This window comes from Protopterus annectens, chromosome 10.part0 (assembly GCF_019279795.1).
Source record: "Protopterus annectens isolate FY-2018-M chromosome 10.part0, PAN1.0, whole genome shotgun sequence".
In the NCBI taxonomy this organism is placed as follows: domain Eukaryota; kingdom Metazoa; phylum Chordata; order Ceratodontiformes; family Protopteridae; genus Protopterus; species Protopterus annectens.
The window spans coordinates 57,118,908-57,135,331 of NC_056744.1; the positions used below are offsets into that span (position 1 = coordinate 57,118,908).

The 16,424-nt window shown below is 39.6% G+C and overlaps 1 long non-coding RNA gene across 1 annotated transcript in view; it reads left to right on the forward strand.

The window, feature by feature from the left end:
* The window catches only part of LOC122812773, a 66,634-nt gene that overhangs the window by 45,366 nt on the left and 4,844 nt on the right, over positions 1-16,424 (forward strand). Inside the window, exon 2 of the long non-coding RNA XR_006366554.1 lies at positions 5,489-5,563. This is a non-coding gene — a long non-coding RNA (uncharacterized LOC122812773). The remainder of the gene's footprint in view (positions 1-5,488; positions 5,564-16,424) is intronic.

Genomic DNA, 16,424 nt, shown 5'->3' on the forward strand with positions numbered 1-16,424 from the left:
CTGACCTCATAGGACCCAAATGTAGTGAAAGTTTAAAAACATGAGGAGAATAAATCTAAGATGACTTCCCTGCTTAGTTTAGCAGAAGCATGTTTGCATCAAGCAGGAATGGAAATCAAACCAGAAATAGATAAAAATCAGGCAACTGAATGTGCCAAAAGCAAAAGAAAGAATATAAGGTGAAGGATCAGATGAGAAGGCAAGAAATGTGGAAAATATTTAAATACAGTTGCAAGTGTAGAAAACTCTTAGAACAACCTCAGGTTGGTCAGGATTTGGTGCAGGAATGGTTAAGGAGAGGTGAATTCATACACATTGGTTTACAAAGTCCATTGAACATGTGGGAGAAACAGACAAATGTAGGTGTTGTAAAACAGAGTTGGAAACAGTTGCACATCTTGTTGCTAGTTGTGCTATACTAATGGCAAAAGGGCTGTATACTGAAAGGCTTAATAATGTGGCAAAACTATTGCATTTGGGATTGTGCAAACAGTATTATATCAAAGTAGCTGAAAAACAGTGGAAACATGAGCCACAAAGCCTTATAGAAAGTAATGAACTTTATATCATATGGGATCACACATTACCAACAGTTCAAAAAAATAGATGTGAGAAAACCAGATATAGTAGTCCATGAAAAGAAAACAAAAGTAATATTGGCCATTGAAATTGCTACACCTAGTGACTACAGTGTCTTACATACAGAGAGACATAAGGTCATAAAATATTAGGATTTTTAGAAACAGGGGCAATGTGGAAGAAGGATACTCAGACAGTTCCAACAGTAATAGGAGCAACAGGCCTTATAAAAAAGAATCTACAATCATACTGAGATCTATTGCTGATACATGTAACTCCATACAAATTACAGAAGGAGTCATCACTGGGCACATTGCAGGTGCTGTAAAGAGCACTTCTGGCTAACATCAAAGATTGAACCAATACTAATTTAATGAAATTTAATTACACTTTGACTTAGGAATGGAGTCCATTCCCATCATGGTATAAGAAACCCAAAGGATTTTGAGAAATTAGAAAGGAACTGGAGGCCATTATTATATCAAAGTAGCTGAAAAAGACTGGAAACATGAGCCACAATGCATTATTGAAAATAATGGCTTATATCACATGGGGTCTCCCATTGCCAACAATTCAAAAATAGATGCAAGAAAACCAGGAATAGTAGTCCATGAAAAGAAGATAAAAGAAGCATTGATCATTAAAATTGCTGTACTAAGTGACTAAAGGGTCTTATGGACAGAGAGACACAAAGTAATAAAATACCAGGATTTGGAGGCAGAAACAAGGGCAATGTGAAAGAAGGATACTCAGACAGTTCTAACAGTAGTAGTAGGAGCAACAGGCCTTATAAAAAAAGAATTTGCAATCGTACTTAGATATGTTACCAATACATGCAACTCTGTATGAATTGCAGAAGGAGTCATTACTGGGCATATTGTGGATGCTGCAAAGAGCACTTCTACTAATTTCATGAACTTTAATCATACTTTGACTTAGGAATGGAGTCCATTCCCATCATAGTAGTAGAAACCCAAAAGACTTGGAGAAATTCCTTCTCCCCCCTTCTCCCAGTAACAGTAGGTGCACCACAAGGATCCATACTGGGATTCCTACTATTTAATATCTTTACAAACACCCTCCACACCACCACCCAGCATGATACAATAGTCCAATATGCAGATGATACTCACTGATCTGCTCAGACCCCACACTCCAAAGACTCCAGACTAAAACCCAAGAGGCCTTTGTCAATATCAAACACTGGTTAAAAAACTCACTACTAATATTTAACCCCAAAAACACTCACCATATGCTTTTTCACCCGACCAAAACTATTGACTCGTCTACTCTTTTCTCTATCAATTCTGCCAATAACACACAAAGCTCCCCAGTATCACAAGCTAAACGTCTTGGTGTAATATTTGACCAAAACCTAAAGTTTGACAAACATATAGCACAAATCATATCCAAAGTCCATAAAAAACCTGGAACCCTATACCACTGCAAAAACTATCTAACCAAAAACTCCAAAATTACTATATCCAGAACTCACCTTCTCTCTACATTGCTCTATACATCCCCTGTATTAACAAACCTTAACAACACAGACCTAGACAAATTGTCCATGTGCTATAATAAAATAGCTAGATATGCAACCAACTCTAATTTCAGCTGCCACCACTGTCACTCACTAACACAATTAGGTTGGCTAGAACTCGCCAACTTGCTAAACTATAACCAACTCACCATGACTCATTACTTGCTGTATCACCCAAACAAGATTCCGGATCTCTCAGGCTTACTCAACTTTCACAATTCTGCTCGCCAACTAAGATCCACAAACAAAGCCCTTCTTGAAGTAGCTAAGTGTAGAAACAATGCTAGTGAATCCCTCTACTCCTACATAGTTGCTAAAATCTGGAATTCTCTTCCACCGGATATCAGATTGCAAAGCAGCAGTCCCATCTTTAAAACCCAATTAAAAGCCCACCTCAGTTTCATCTGGCAATGTACCTGTACTGACCATGCTTAGCCCTACTACCACCATTCAGATAAATCTTCCTCTGGCAGTACTCAAAGGTCAAACACGCAGAAAAAAAAAACTACCATAATGAATTGTATTTTTAAATGTATGTATATAACTGTATGGGTCTACCTGAAAACACCGAATGCTGACAACGCCGACAACGAGATAACCGACACCAGAAGATCGACAACGGAGATGACCGATTGAAAATCCCGATGCTGAGAACACTGACATGTTAAGGTAAGTGTGTGATAGTGACGGACGTTAGGGTCAGGGTGCGGGTAAGGTAAGTGTGCGATAGTGACAGACTTTAAGGTTAGGGGCGGGTTAAGGGAGTTAGGGTTAGGGTGCGGGTTAGGTAAGTGTGTGATAGTGACAGACTTTAGGTTTAGGGGCGGGTTAAGTGAGTTAGGGTTAGGGCACGGGTTAGGTGAGTGTGCAATAGTGACGGACCTTAGGGTTAGGATTTGGGTTAAGGTTAGTGCATAGATAGTTGTGTATGTAAGGTTTAGTGTAGGTTTGTAAGGTTTTTGGTGTGCTTGTGTTGTGTGTGTGTTTTACGGAAAAGGTATTTGTTTTGTTTTGTTGATTGTCGGGATTGTGGTTTGTCAGGCATGTGATGTTTCGTGTTTTTGAACTTTCAGTTTTGTGATGTCGGTTATCTCGTTGTCAGTGTTTTTGCATGTCGGTGTTTTCAGGTAGACCTAACTGTATATATTATAACTGAACTTTCTTACTCAAATGCGTTATATTTTCTGTTTTACTATTGTCCACTTCTGTAACTTCTCATAATACAATGTTATGATATACTACTGTTTGCTCTATTAATTTGTACTCATCCCTGACTTTTGTATTTTTATCATATATGTGGAGCTTTTGTGTTTTTTATGATTGTCATGTATGTGGAGCTTTTCTCCCTGGGTCTCTGCTGAAAATGGGTACCTAATTGCCCAGCCAGACCAACCAGGTAATCAAACATAAAATAAGTAAATAAATAAATAAATAAATTTAAAAAAGGAAAAACTGGAGCCCATTGCCACCCTTTTGGCTGACAGATTCAGCCCAGAATTTTAACCCCCCCCCCCCCCAGTAGTCCAAAGGAAATACCACATAACACAATCCCCCCAACCATTACTAAAGAATAGGTCATTAATGCACTTTCCATGGCCAAAAACACTGCATCAGTGGGCCCCGATAATATCCTGGGATGTTTAATAAATAGCATGAAACACAACCTCTGTGGTCCACTTGAATCACTTTTCAACTGGAGCCTTCAGTCAGGTTTTGTGCCCATGGAATGGAAGATGGCTACAGTCATTCCCCTGCACAAAGGAGGTCCAACCACTGATCCAGCTGACTACAGGTCCATAAGTCTTACCAGCCTCATATGTGAGACCATGGAAAGTATCATCATGGACATGATAAATGAGGACAGGTAACCTGTAAACACTGGACCCATCACAGTTTGGCTTTGGAAAATGAAGGTCATGACTATTAAATGTGGTGGACTTTTTTGAGAGGGTCAACAAAACACTGGATGAAGGTAAGACTGTGCACACCTGACTTTTGATACAGTACCGCACTCAGGCATTATAAACAAGCACACTAATTTAAGTATAAACCCTTTTATCACCCGCTGGATAACCAACTGGCTCACTGATAGAATTCAGGAGGTCAAATAGGTGAGGCCAGTCACTAGAAGCATCCCCCAGGGCTTGGTACTGAGCCAGCTCCTTTTTGGCATCAATTTCTCTGAAATGGAAGCAAATGCTGAAGGTTTATGGCTGACTAACTTCGCAGATGATTTCAAGCTGAGGGTTTCATCAACTCCCCTGCAGATGCTAGCATTCTTCAAGAAGGTTTATTTCTAACAAATGGTGCCAAAGTCATGGTCTTAAATTCAATGCTAAGAAATGCACAATTGTACCCTTTGGGAAATCAACCATCCCAGCTAATTACCGTGTTGATAATACAACCCTAAGAGTTGACCCAGTGGTCAGAGATCTGGGTAGGCACAGACAGTAGCCTTACCTTCGACCACCCACATGACCACAGTGGTGTGGAAATATTTTTATGTTGTGCAACTTATAAGTAAGGGCATGGCATCTAGGTCCAAAGAGGTCATTATCCCACTGTACTCTGCCCTTATCAGACCAATCTTAGAGTACAATGCTCTCTTTGGTATGTACATGACAAAGCATATGCAGCAACTAGAGTGACCTGAAAGGTTCCTTAGAAATAAAATACAAGCTGTAACAAACCTGGAGGTTGCCTTAAAGCCTTCTCCTTCCACTCAGTCGACTATAGATTGCTGAGGGGTGATCTATACCTGGCTTACAAGGCATCTGCAAACCCCACACCTATTAATCTCCTATATAGTGATAAGTCAAACAGTGTCAGAAATACAAGGTCTAGGGACCTGAATTTTGCCTGTGGCTAAAACAGAACATGCCGGAGAGACATATATGTGTCCCAGAGACTTCCTCTCCTATGAAACAGGTTTCCCATCCATGTGAAACTGAGTTTGTCTATTACCCAGTATAGCATAACCTAGAAAAGTGGATGGGAAATAAGAAATTTACACTAGGCCTAGCATCCATATCCCTTATGGACAGAGGTAGCTTATAACTACCTGACCCTCAATGTCCTATGTGGATGCAGGACATCATTATTCTTTCAGGGAAAACGTGACTAGGCTTAGAAAGGTCCCACAGGTCATTAGTCTAGTAACAGTCTATGAATCTATGAATCTATGAATCTATAAAAGACTTGTGTGCAAAGAAAGGACTTTAGATTTGATTTTGTGACTGCAATGAGCAAAATTACATTTAAAGACATCTTAACAATATCAATGTGATATGATCATGGATGACCAATGTCCAGTGTTAGTATAACTCCATAACAAATGTAACATTGTAACCGTTCTCTTTATTTTTTTAGTGTCCTTGACAGTGGACCAATTACTGATATATCATTTGCAAGTGGATTGTTGTTGCAGGGCACTCATGACTCTGGGTAAGTATGTCTTCAGTGAAGCACACATCCCTACCATTCTCTTGTGTTTATGAATGCTCTTCTGTGTAATGGAAGATAACTGGCCAATAACCATATTAAGACAGGCTAAACACATCTTTACATAGCACATGGGTGAGAAACTTATTTCTGCAGATAATGGCAAAGTATCAATGCATTTATTATTCCCATTTTACGATACTTGAGCTTGTGAAGTAGTTTGGAAGATATATTATAGGAGAAATAACTGGCAGATACTGTGCTGTTTATACTGTAGTTTATATTGGAAATGTTGTGTCATAACTTTTATTACATTAATAACTGCCTATTGCCTTCCACATTTGCACGGAGTTAAGCAACGAGCAAACACGGTTCTCTGCTTAAATGAAAAAATAGTAATATGTCAATAGGTTCGTCACACTCTGCACAAACAGGCTAAGTGCCGATGTGCAGCCATCAGCACTCCGGACAGTACTGAGTGTGAAAATACATCTGCTGCCTAGCTTTCCCCGTGGTACCAGGTGTAAAAGTAGTGAGCTTCTGGTCAGAGCACAGGTGAGACAGGGTTCAAACTGAGATTATTCTCTCTCTCTTTATTTTTTTATTTATTTTTTTTTTACAAATGGCGTCATGACAAACTGTTGAATTAAGTTAACATGATTGTATTATCCATCAGCAAAGTCGAGTCAGTCTGTAGACATCATCCATGGAGCTAATAGATACATATCTGTAAAGAGGGACTGGAATGATGAGATGCATACAAAGAGAGATGAACATACACCTGACTGTGTTTTGTTTAATGGAGCATTAATGCTCATTTTTTTGGTCTGTTGGTATTATTAACCTTGCATGCTGTGTAGCACATAGTGACTGACATAGGAGAGGGACAACAGGCTTATGACAAACAGAACAAGGTTAGATAAATATGTGATAGCAGTAGGGGTGGATGTCACTTCAGATACTCCTTTTTGGGCAGTAATCAATATATCCCCATAAGAACTCATAATTGTGGCAGATTTTAGTATGTGGGTGATTAAATATATCCTATACATATAACATCATGCTAAGAAATGATGAGAGATGCATCTGGAATCAAACCCTTGAACCTACTTCTTCTTCTTCTTCTTCTTCTTTTGGCTGCTCCCATTAGGGGTCGCCACAGCGGATCACCTGTTTCCATTTCTTCCTGTCCTGTCCTCTGCATCTTGCTGTGTCACACCAACCACCTGCATGTCCTCTCTCACCACATCCATAAACCTTATCTTAGGCCTTCCTCTTTTCCTGTTACCTGGCAGCTTCATCCTTAGCATCTTTTTCCCAATATACTCTGCATCCCTCCTCAGCACATGTCCAAACCAACGTAATCTTGCCTCTCTGGCTTTGTCTCCAAACCTTCCAACCTGGGCTGACCCTCTAATATACTTATTCCTAATCCGGTCCATCCTCGTCACACCCAGTGCAAATCTTAACATCTTTAACTCTGCCACATCCAGCTCTAACTTCTGCCTTTTTGTCAATGCCACTGTCTCCAACCCATATAACATAGCTGGTCTCACTTCCCTCTTATAGACCTTTCCTTTCACTCTTACTGGTACTCGTCTGTCACAAATCACTCCTGACACTCCTTCACCCTCTCCATCCAGGCTGTACTCTCTTCTTCACCTCTCTTCCACACTCACCATTACTCTGAACTGTTGATCCCAAGTATTTAAACTCATCAATAAAAATCCTCAACCAAGTGATTTATGTCAGCACTCCACACAGGATATTGCATTTCATTATATTCAATAGTCTGTCAGAGTAAATGTTTCAAAGTACTGCCTTCACTCTGCTTTAACATTGTGTTTCTTTAGCAGAGCAAATTTAAGCAGCATTGCATGGAGATACCTGGACTAGTGTGGCCAATGACAAAAACTCACCAGGTTTTGCCATAGGACATGAAGAGCCATTCACTGCCTCTTGGCATTGGTGCATGATGCCAAATTCTACACAAATGTAGACAAAAAAGTGAAGGCTTTATTGTGGGCCATTTCTAGTCATGCATGTGGTGTGTGATTTTATTTTTTGACCAGATTAAAGGTGTGAAAATGGGGTAGATAGGAAAGTGGTGAAGCGGGGAGCAAGCAAGAGGAAGAACAAAAGGGAAGCAATAAAGGAATTTGCAGGACGGTATTAGGAAAAAAAACATAGCTATCCAATCCAATTCTTTAACACTGCAATGTGAACATGTATAAAAATTGGATGGATTTGGACTGTCACCACAACACAGATGGGTGACAACACAATCATATTGTATAGCCAATTGGACCAAATCAAGTGTGTCTAGAAGACACATATGCAAAGCGGAGTATTATGTATGGGATCATTTTTTTTGTTGTTGTTGATGAACAGGTGTCCATTTTATTTTATATATATATATATATTTTTTTTTTTAGTTTTGAAAAGAGAGGAATGTTGGGGAAGGTACATAGGAATGTCAAGATGAGCTAGTTAGGTGGGGTAGGTTAGGAAGCAGGCGCAGACAAACAGGACAAAAAAGCCAGACACAGCGATGGTGATGGACACAAAAGGTTGGGGGACATCATGACTGAGGATAGGTTGAGAATATTGGAGGCGCATGCCCATCAAGTGTGGGAACAGTGAGAATCCACTTCTCACACTCAGAACTGTCATCACTGTTCCCTTCCTCAGTTCCCTGTGAGATTGCTTGACATGGAATTCTTTTTGCATTCGAATGAAGCAGCCAGTCCAGATGTCTGAAGTGGGCACCAATGCCAGTTTCTATCACATCATGCACCATCTCTGGCATATGGTGTAAGCTAAGGGGTGGGGTGAGACAAAAATGAAAAGAGATAATTAAAACCATTATATGTCACATTCAAATGTTTTACTGCAATAAATATATTTTTATTATTATATTAGCTATACAGCTTTCCCAATCCAAAAGAGGATTGTAAATTATTACAACTAATCCTTGTAATATGCACATATTGCATATATGCTTTTAAAGCTACTACAAATTAATTTAACAACATGGCATTAAAGCAAATATTGCTGGAATTAAAAGAAAAAAATGATATTTTTGGACTTTGAAAGTATATGTTACTTGTGGGAATTGAACCCACCAAGATCTGCATGCTTAAGTTGCTAGTAATGTATGGAGGAGCAGTCATTTTAATGCAATCATGGTCATTTGTGCTGCATACATGCCCCTCATCTCTCTGAGTCTTTCTAATCTTTCAGCAGGCACCTCCCTGTTCGCTGAAATTTCCTGAACAGTTGGAAAATAAAGGATCGAAAAAGAGGCATAAAAGCATTATGCACACCAGTCTTCACAATCTACAGCTTTCCATAAATAACATTCAAAATTGGTTTATCTATATACTTACACAAGTGTGGGATGTCAGCAGTTCTAAACTCATCCAGCCACTGGATGAGGTGCCTGCTTCCTCTGTTTCAGATCATTATAATGGTGTCTACATTGCTCTCCACTGGTTAGGCTGTTCCAAGCCTCAGCCTTATACTGAGACCCGGTATAGTCCCCCCCCCCTGCAGCAGCCTACAGCTGTAGCACTTTACAAGGACTGCAACAAATATTTTGGACTCCTCCATACCCCACCTTTGTGTCCTGAATTTGGCACCATCCTTCCCAGCTCCTGCCATATATGCACAGATCCTCCAATAACAATAAAAGTGTTTTCCCAACAATTCATGATATCACATTTTTTGGCCAGTGCACAAACCCGCACACCATGCCAACTGCATTTGCACAATGTTATGAGAAGAAAAATATTAACAAACAAAGAGGAAGAGAGTTTATGGAACAGGAATGATAGTGTGACATTTGGCATTAATTTATGGCATGTGTGCTGCTATACCTGACAACACTTTGCCCAGTGGTCAAAAGTGATATGCTAAATGACTTGGCTTTAAAGACATGACTTTGGAAGGATTAAAGGAATGACTTGACATATATTTTATGGGGACTTATACACTGTTAAAAGTAATTTGTACAATGTGGGATTCAAACCTATATAAAAAAAGAGAATGCTTACATTTTCACATAGGTGATTTTTCCTTATAGCCACAAAAGAAATATTTACCAACCATGGTCATTACAAATATACACTTTAAAGAGTGGTGCTATACGTCAATTAAGCCTGTATGTGTGTAACATGACAAGGTGTAATGCAGGAGTAATGTATGTGACAATATACTGGAAATGGATATACTTATAGTACTTTCAGAGTAGATTTCTGATTTCTAGTTTAGGCTACATAATACATTCTGTTTTACTGTTATACTTTTGTTATGGGAGGTGTGTAGATGATTGCCAATAAACTATGAAGGCCATCCCAGGTCTGAAAAGCATTTTTAATTACATAATCATCATTGTAATGCTACTGCAGTTACACATATAATATATATGGTAACGTGTATGCTCAGTCAACCTGCTATACATATGTATTGGTATGTAGAATTATCTTTGCATTCTAAGTTTTGTGTAAAATTACAGTGGACACCCATAATAAAAAATGGAGTGTTTTGGATTAGAACGTTGGCTCACCTGTGTTGTGGCCATGAAGTTACACCTAGTACCACAGGGAAACCTAGGCAAGAGGTTTATTTTCTACACTCAATACTGTCCAGAGTGTGGATGGCCGCACATCGTCACTTAACCTGTTTGCAGAAAGGAAGGTAAACCAAATAAAATGTTTCAATTTTTTCCTTAAGTAGTGAACCGCGTCTGTGCACAGGTGAGCGACTCATAAATGTAACAAACAATAACAAGCATATACTCCTTCTGTTAATACTCATTATGATCCTTCCTTAGTAAAAATAATTACTTTTGAACTCGAACCACACTTTACCTAGCTTATCAGTTGTGCACCTCAATGTATTTACACACACAGTTGGGTCACAGGTTTAATTTCTGCAATCATTACTATCTAAGGTGCTGACCACCATGCAAGTCCACTAAGTGTGTTTGCACTTCGTAAGTAAACTGACAGTAAATTTTAAATATTTATGCATTTAACTGTGTTTGTGCTAAGCCATGCACCACACAAATGGTAAAGCCAAAAAAAAAACATTATACAAAGTTTAAACAATTAACAGCTCTGGATCTGACCCATCCGACATATGAAATTACAAAACACAGTTATAGTGTGTTATCTCTGTTTGCTACAGATACAGCTTTGCAATACCAATCAAATCATATGCATACAAGTAATTCACATTTCATCTCCAGTTTTAACACACTTGGACATTCTCAGCTGGTTGTACATGTGCGGCTAACATATTTAGTGCAATGATTAATCACAAGGGCGTGCCTTCGTTGAAGGTTGGGCATCGGGCTGGCACCTCTGCACCATAAAAATTGACTGCCAATCATTAGCGGACTGGAGTTCTACTGTGGCAACCCCTAACTGGGAAAAGCCGAAAGAAAAACAACATTAATCACAAAGGAATGGGCAAATATGTTTACAGAAATGCAGCTCTCTGTTCTTTTTGTATTCTGGCTATTCTTTCATTATCTCTTCTTTAATATCAGAAATGCAGTATCTACTGCATTTTCGATCATTTTCTTTTCAAGGGTTGGCAGGAGGCTAAATGTGTGGTGATTTGCTTTACTTAAAAGCTCATTGACATTAGTTCATCACTTTGAAAGTGTATCCACACTGACACACACACTGCAGGAAAGGGTGTCTGAATTGCTGTTGTTTTCCTTCATTCACAGTTCATAGGTTCATAGGTAGGTACTAGGCTATTGGCCCTAGGGCTTATATAAACCTAGCCAAAATGGTACCTTGGCTTTCGCCACCCAATAAAATTATTTTCCTGTGCCCCTGTCGAGCAGAGCCACATAAGTGATCCCCGGGGTGAATTTCCTATTTCCCATCCAATCATCAAGATTTTTCTTGAAGAGTGCTAATGAGGAGCTCTGTTTGACATAGATAGGTAGTCTGTTCCACAGTATGGGAAGTCTCTGGGACAGGAATCTATCCCTCCAGCATGTTCTGCTTATTGTGGTGACAAGGTTTAGGTCCCTAGAGCTTGTAGCTTGGAGGGATTGGGATTTCTTTAAGTGGAGCATGTCCAACAGTTCTGGGTTTGACATAGCCTTGTATGTTAGGCAGAGATTGCCTCTGAGTATGCAATATGCAACAGAGTAAAGCTGGAGTTTTTTGAGATGGTCTGCGTAGGGCATCTGTTTGAGGCTGGTAATCCTCTTTGTGAGGTATTTCTGCAGCCTTTCCAGTTGTTGTAGATGTCTTGTGAAGTACATACAAAAAGGGGTGTTGCACTCTATAATGGGTCTAATGAGTGATGAGTAGAGGGGAACAATGACCTCGTTTTTCCTGGATGATAAACCTTTTGTGATGAGGTGTGCCACGTAGAAGGATTTCCTGACTACTGTGGCGATGTGATTATCAAAGGAGAGACTACTGTCACCTGTGTCCCAAGGTATTTTATCATACTTTTGATGTTAAGTTGACAACCACCTATGTGGTAGCTCATGGGTGCAGAGTTTTTACCAAAGGGGATGACAATGCACTTTTTGGCATTGAGCTTGAGGCTATGGCTTAGACACCAGGCATCTGTCTCAGTAAGGCCCTTTTGTAGGATGTCCACATCATTAGGAGTTTCGATTATGGCTCCTAGTTTGCAGTCATCTGCGAACTTTATTAGCCAAAGACCTTCTGTGTTAGCCTGTACTTCAGAAAAGTACATACCAAAGCAGAGAGGACCCAGGACTGAACCCTGTAGTACTCCACTTGTCACTGGTCTGAAGTCGGATTTGGAGTCTGCTACTTTCACAGTGTGGGTTCTGTCAGTGAACCAGTTGGCAACCCATCTTGTGACATAGGGATGTATACCTAGTTTAGTGAGTTTATCTATAATTCCAGAGTGGGGGATGGTGTCAAAAGCCTTAGCGAGATCTAGATAGGCTGTGTAAACCACCTTACCCTTGTCTACGGCTTTGGTGACTGCTTCAAAGGAGTCTATCAGGTTTAAGAGACATGATCTACCTTTTACAAACCTGAACTGGGTGGGGTCCAGAGTCTGGAGATTACTGATGTCTTTGTTTATAAGTTCCAAGATGATACATTTCGTGGCCTTGCAGACCAGGCTCGTTAGGCTAATGAGGTGGTAGTTCCTGGGGTCCGTGGTGGCTCCCCTTTGTAGAGGGAGTGGGATAACTGTCACTGTGTGCCATTCAGTGGGCACAAAGCCTGAGGTGAGGCTATGATTGAACATGGTGCTTAGGTGGGGTGCCAGTTCATTGTGTAGTTTGTGTAGAACGCAGCCTGGGATGTTGTCAGGTCCCATGGATGCTGTGTTCTTGGCTTTGGATAGTGTGGCTTTTACCTGTGCAGCCGTGATTACAGGAACTTTGCACTCTTCCGGTATAGAGATGAGCCCTTTATGGGGTGAGGGGGGGTAAAGTTAACACTGAACCTATCTGCCAGGATGTTGGCAATATCAGTTGGTTCTGTATATTTAATGCCATTGTGCTGTAACTCAGAGCAGATCTGAGTGTTGCCATTGAGATTCTTGACATAGCTATAGAATGCTTTGCGGTTGTCTTTAGAATCAGTGGCAATTTTGTTTTCATAACTAGCTTTGGAGGATTTTATGAGGAATCTCAGCTTCTTACTGAGGCTGGCAAGGGAGTTCCTCCAATCATGGGATTTTACTATTTTTTGCAACAGTTTCTTTCTTCTGTTGTAGAGTTTGTTTATGGCAGGGGACCACCGGATTGGCTTCCTTTTTTTGGAGGATAGCATCTTGGTTCTGATAGGGATAGCACGATCCATGCACTCGTGTTAGTGCTTATAAAGTGCATTTATGTAGGATTCAGCAGTTGTATCTCTATTGTTCATCTGCATGGGTGTCGTGAAGTTTGCCACTTCTGTCTTAAGAAGCGTGAAGTGGGCTTTGGAGAATTTTGTTTATGGTGGTTTCCCTAATGGGGGGTGGAGGCGGGATGTGGATGTCTAGGGTGATTAGCTTGTGGTTGGATCTGATCAACAAGGAATTCACCTCTGGTGTGGAACACCAGTCGCCCATGTTGGTAATGACCAGGTCTATGATATTGCTGCCCCTGGTGGGGGTGTGGATACATTGATCCAAGGCATTGGAATTTACGAATTCCAGAAAACATTGGGCAAAAGAGTTGGTACATGAGTAGTTTTCCCAGTTAATGGTGGGGTAGTTGAAATCACCCATTATTAGGGTGTTAGGTTGTACCCTAATATTTTCCAGTGTATCAAGAAATGAGGAGTGGGAATCCATTAGCCATTAGCACCTAACAAAATGGTATAGAGGCTACACCATGTTTACATGTGCTACATGAAGTCAAAAGTTTGGTATTCAACTATTCTAATGAATTCACACATCATTTGCATTTCATAGTGTTCAGAGGGCTGAATCAGGTAGCCATGTAGCTAGGAAGCTTAAAGGTGACTAGACTTGTGTATTTGGACAAAATAGTAAACTGGTATTCCTTCAAAGGTGATTTCTCTGCAGAGAAGACTTAATTTTGCTAAAGTATGCTTGTATTATTAAATGGCATTTTAGATTTTGTAAAATGTTACAAATGTATTTATATATCCAGGAGAAAATGGAACTTATCTGTATGCACCTCTTATACTTAACTATTGGCATAGGCTGTTTTTGGCAGGCATTTACATTTGTGAGATAGACAGGTTATGCTTTCAACACAACTATGTTCTTAACATTTGCTTTTGAAAAGTCTTGTGGTATTGGAGAGAAATGTAACGTACATGACACCGATACTGGTGTTATGCTTCTGAGATGGCCCAAGACAGCCTCCTCAGGAGTGATGGGCAAAGTGAAAAGTGACTGGCATTCATAAATTGACTTTTCTGTTGAAAAAGTGTGGAACCTTATAATTCTGTGGAAAGCATATATACATTACTCATGTGGTATTCCTTGGTTTCCACAGACCTTTGTTTGTTTGTTACGTGGGAGGGGGGCAACTACCATTCTGTTGTCCAAAATGAAAAGTGTGCTTTAAGGGCTTTTCTATGTGTAGATATCCCTATAATTCTGTGGAAAACATATACATTACTTTCCTTGATTGATACAAACCTCGTTTGTGTGTGTGGGGGAGACAACCACCTAACATTCTGTTGCACTAAATATAAAGTGTGGTTCAAGCTCTTAATGTTGACAAAGGGTACAGAGACTGATTATTATTTTCAACAAATACATTACTTATGTGATATTTATCTGTTTTATCCTATGTTTTACGTCACATAAGATTATGGCACCCAAGCCTACAAATCCACAAAAATCCCCTTTCAATGAAGCTGGGAAAGATGTCATCAGCCAGGCTCTGAGGCAGCATGGACCCTTTCTGATTGAGAGATCCTGTGGGTACATGTCTGCCAGAAAGGAGATTTGGAACCACTTAGTCAATGATGTAAATGCAATTGATGGTCACAGTCGCAATTATGATCAGGGGTGGCGTTGGGCCAGTGATATGGTTTCCTCAGCTCAGAGAAGGGCAGCGGGAGTTGCCCAGGAATAGCTGGCTATAAGAAGTTGCCCTGCTACTGAGCCACCACAGACACCAAATGACAAGTTCCTGTCCACCACCAGAGATCCTAACGGCTCATTGGAAACTGCACATCATGTGCTTGATGTCTGTGCTGATGTGGCTTGGAGAACAAGTGTGTCCCAGAAGTAGCTTCCAGGTAAGCTTACATATGGTAACATTTATATTTACTCATAGAATAGAAATATAATGTAAGAAGCATATGCCATACTCCAACTAACACTGTAAAATAAGGCTTTATTAAAACACACAAAGGATAAGCATTTTTGGGAAAACCCTTCATCAGATCTATCAAATCATTAAAAACTCTAAAATTTAAAATATATTGTATCCAATTACAATAATCAATGTTCTTCTCATTTATGAAACTTCTTTTTCTTTGATATCATCTTTAAAGGTACCACTGTATTTAGACCAGTTAGTTGGTGTGCCTCTAGTTTTGCAATCTACTTTGTTTCATTTATTTCTGTCTCGTTAACAAGATCTCCACTTCTTTGATTCATAGACACTAGCTGCAGTGCCGTAAAGTTAAATATGTGGCCAGGATGTTCTATTATACATTTTGCCAAGGCATTTAACTGATTTTTCTTATTAGTATCATATACATGTTGAAGTATACATTTTTTAATACCATTAGTTTTCCCAACATAAAAATGGTCACAGTCTCGACAGCATGTCAGGTATACTAAGTCTTTTGAACGGCAGTCTGCATACAAATTAGGATGTGTTTAGTTACTGGATGAATTAAATAATTGCATTTATTTACATATTGGCATGCTTTACAACTTCTACATGCATAAGTGCCTATCCTCTGAGAGTTTGCAAACATTTTCTTATAAGGCCCATAACACAGTTGTCTTTTTAGACTGAAATTATTTTTGAAGCAAAAGTTTGGTTTTTCTCCTACAACTTCTCTTATTTTATCATCGCATGTTAATATTTCATAGGTTCGTACTAGGCTAACTGCCCTTTTGGGCCATTTGAAGCCTAGCCAATTACCCCATGTGAGAATCAAACCCTGCACCTTGTGACTTTAAGGTAAACGCTGTAACCATTATGTCATCCTCCCATTTGCCAGGTCTTCTTAATTATATTACAAATCTCATTTATATTACTAGAATACATTAGTGCCATCCTGTTTGGTTGTCTTCTATATGATTTTATTGCAGTCAACTTTTTCATATTATTCTCATACGAATAGTATGGTAATCCTCACATATTTCTTTAAGAGGTGACTTCTTTTATACTATTGTTTATCTCCATATGCAAATTGCC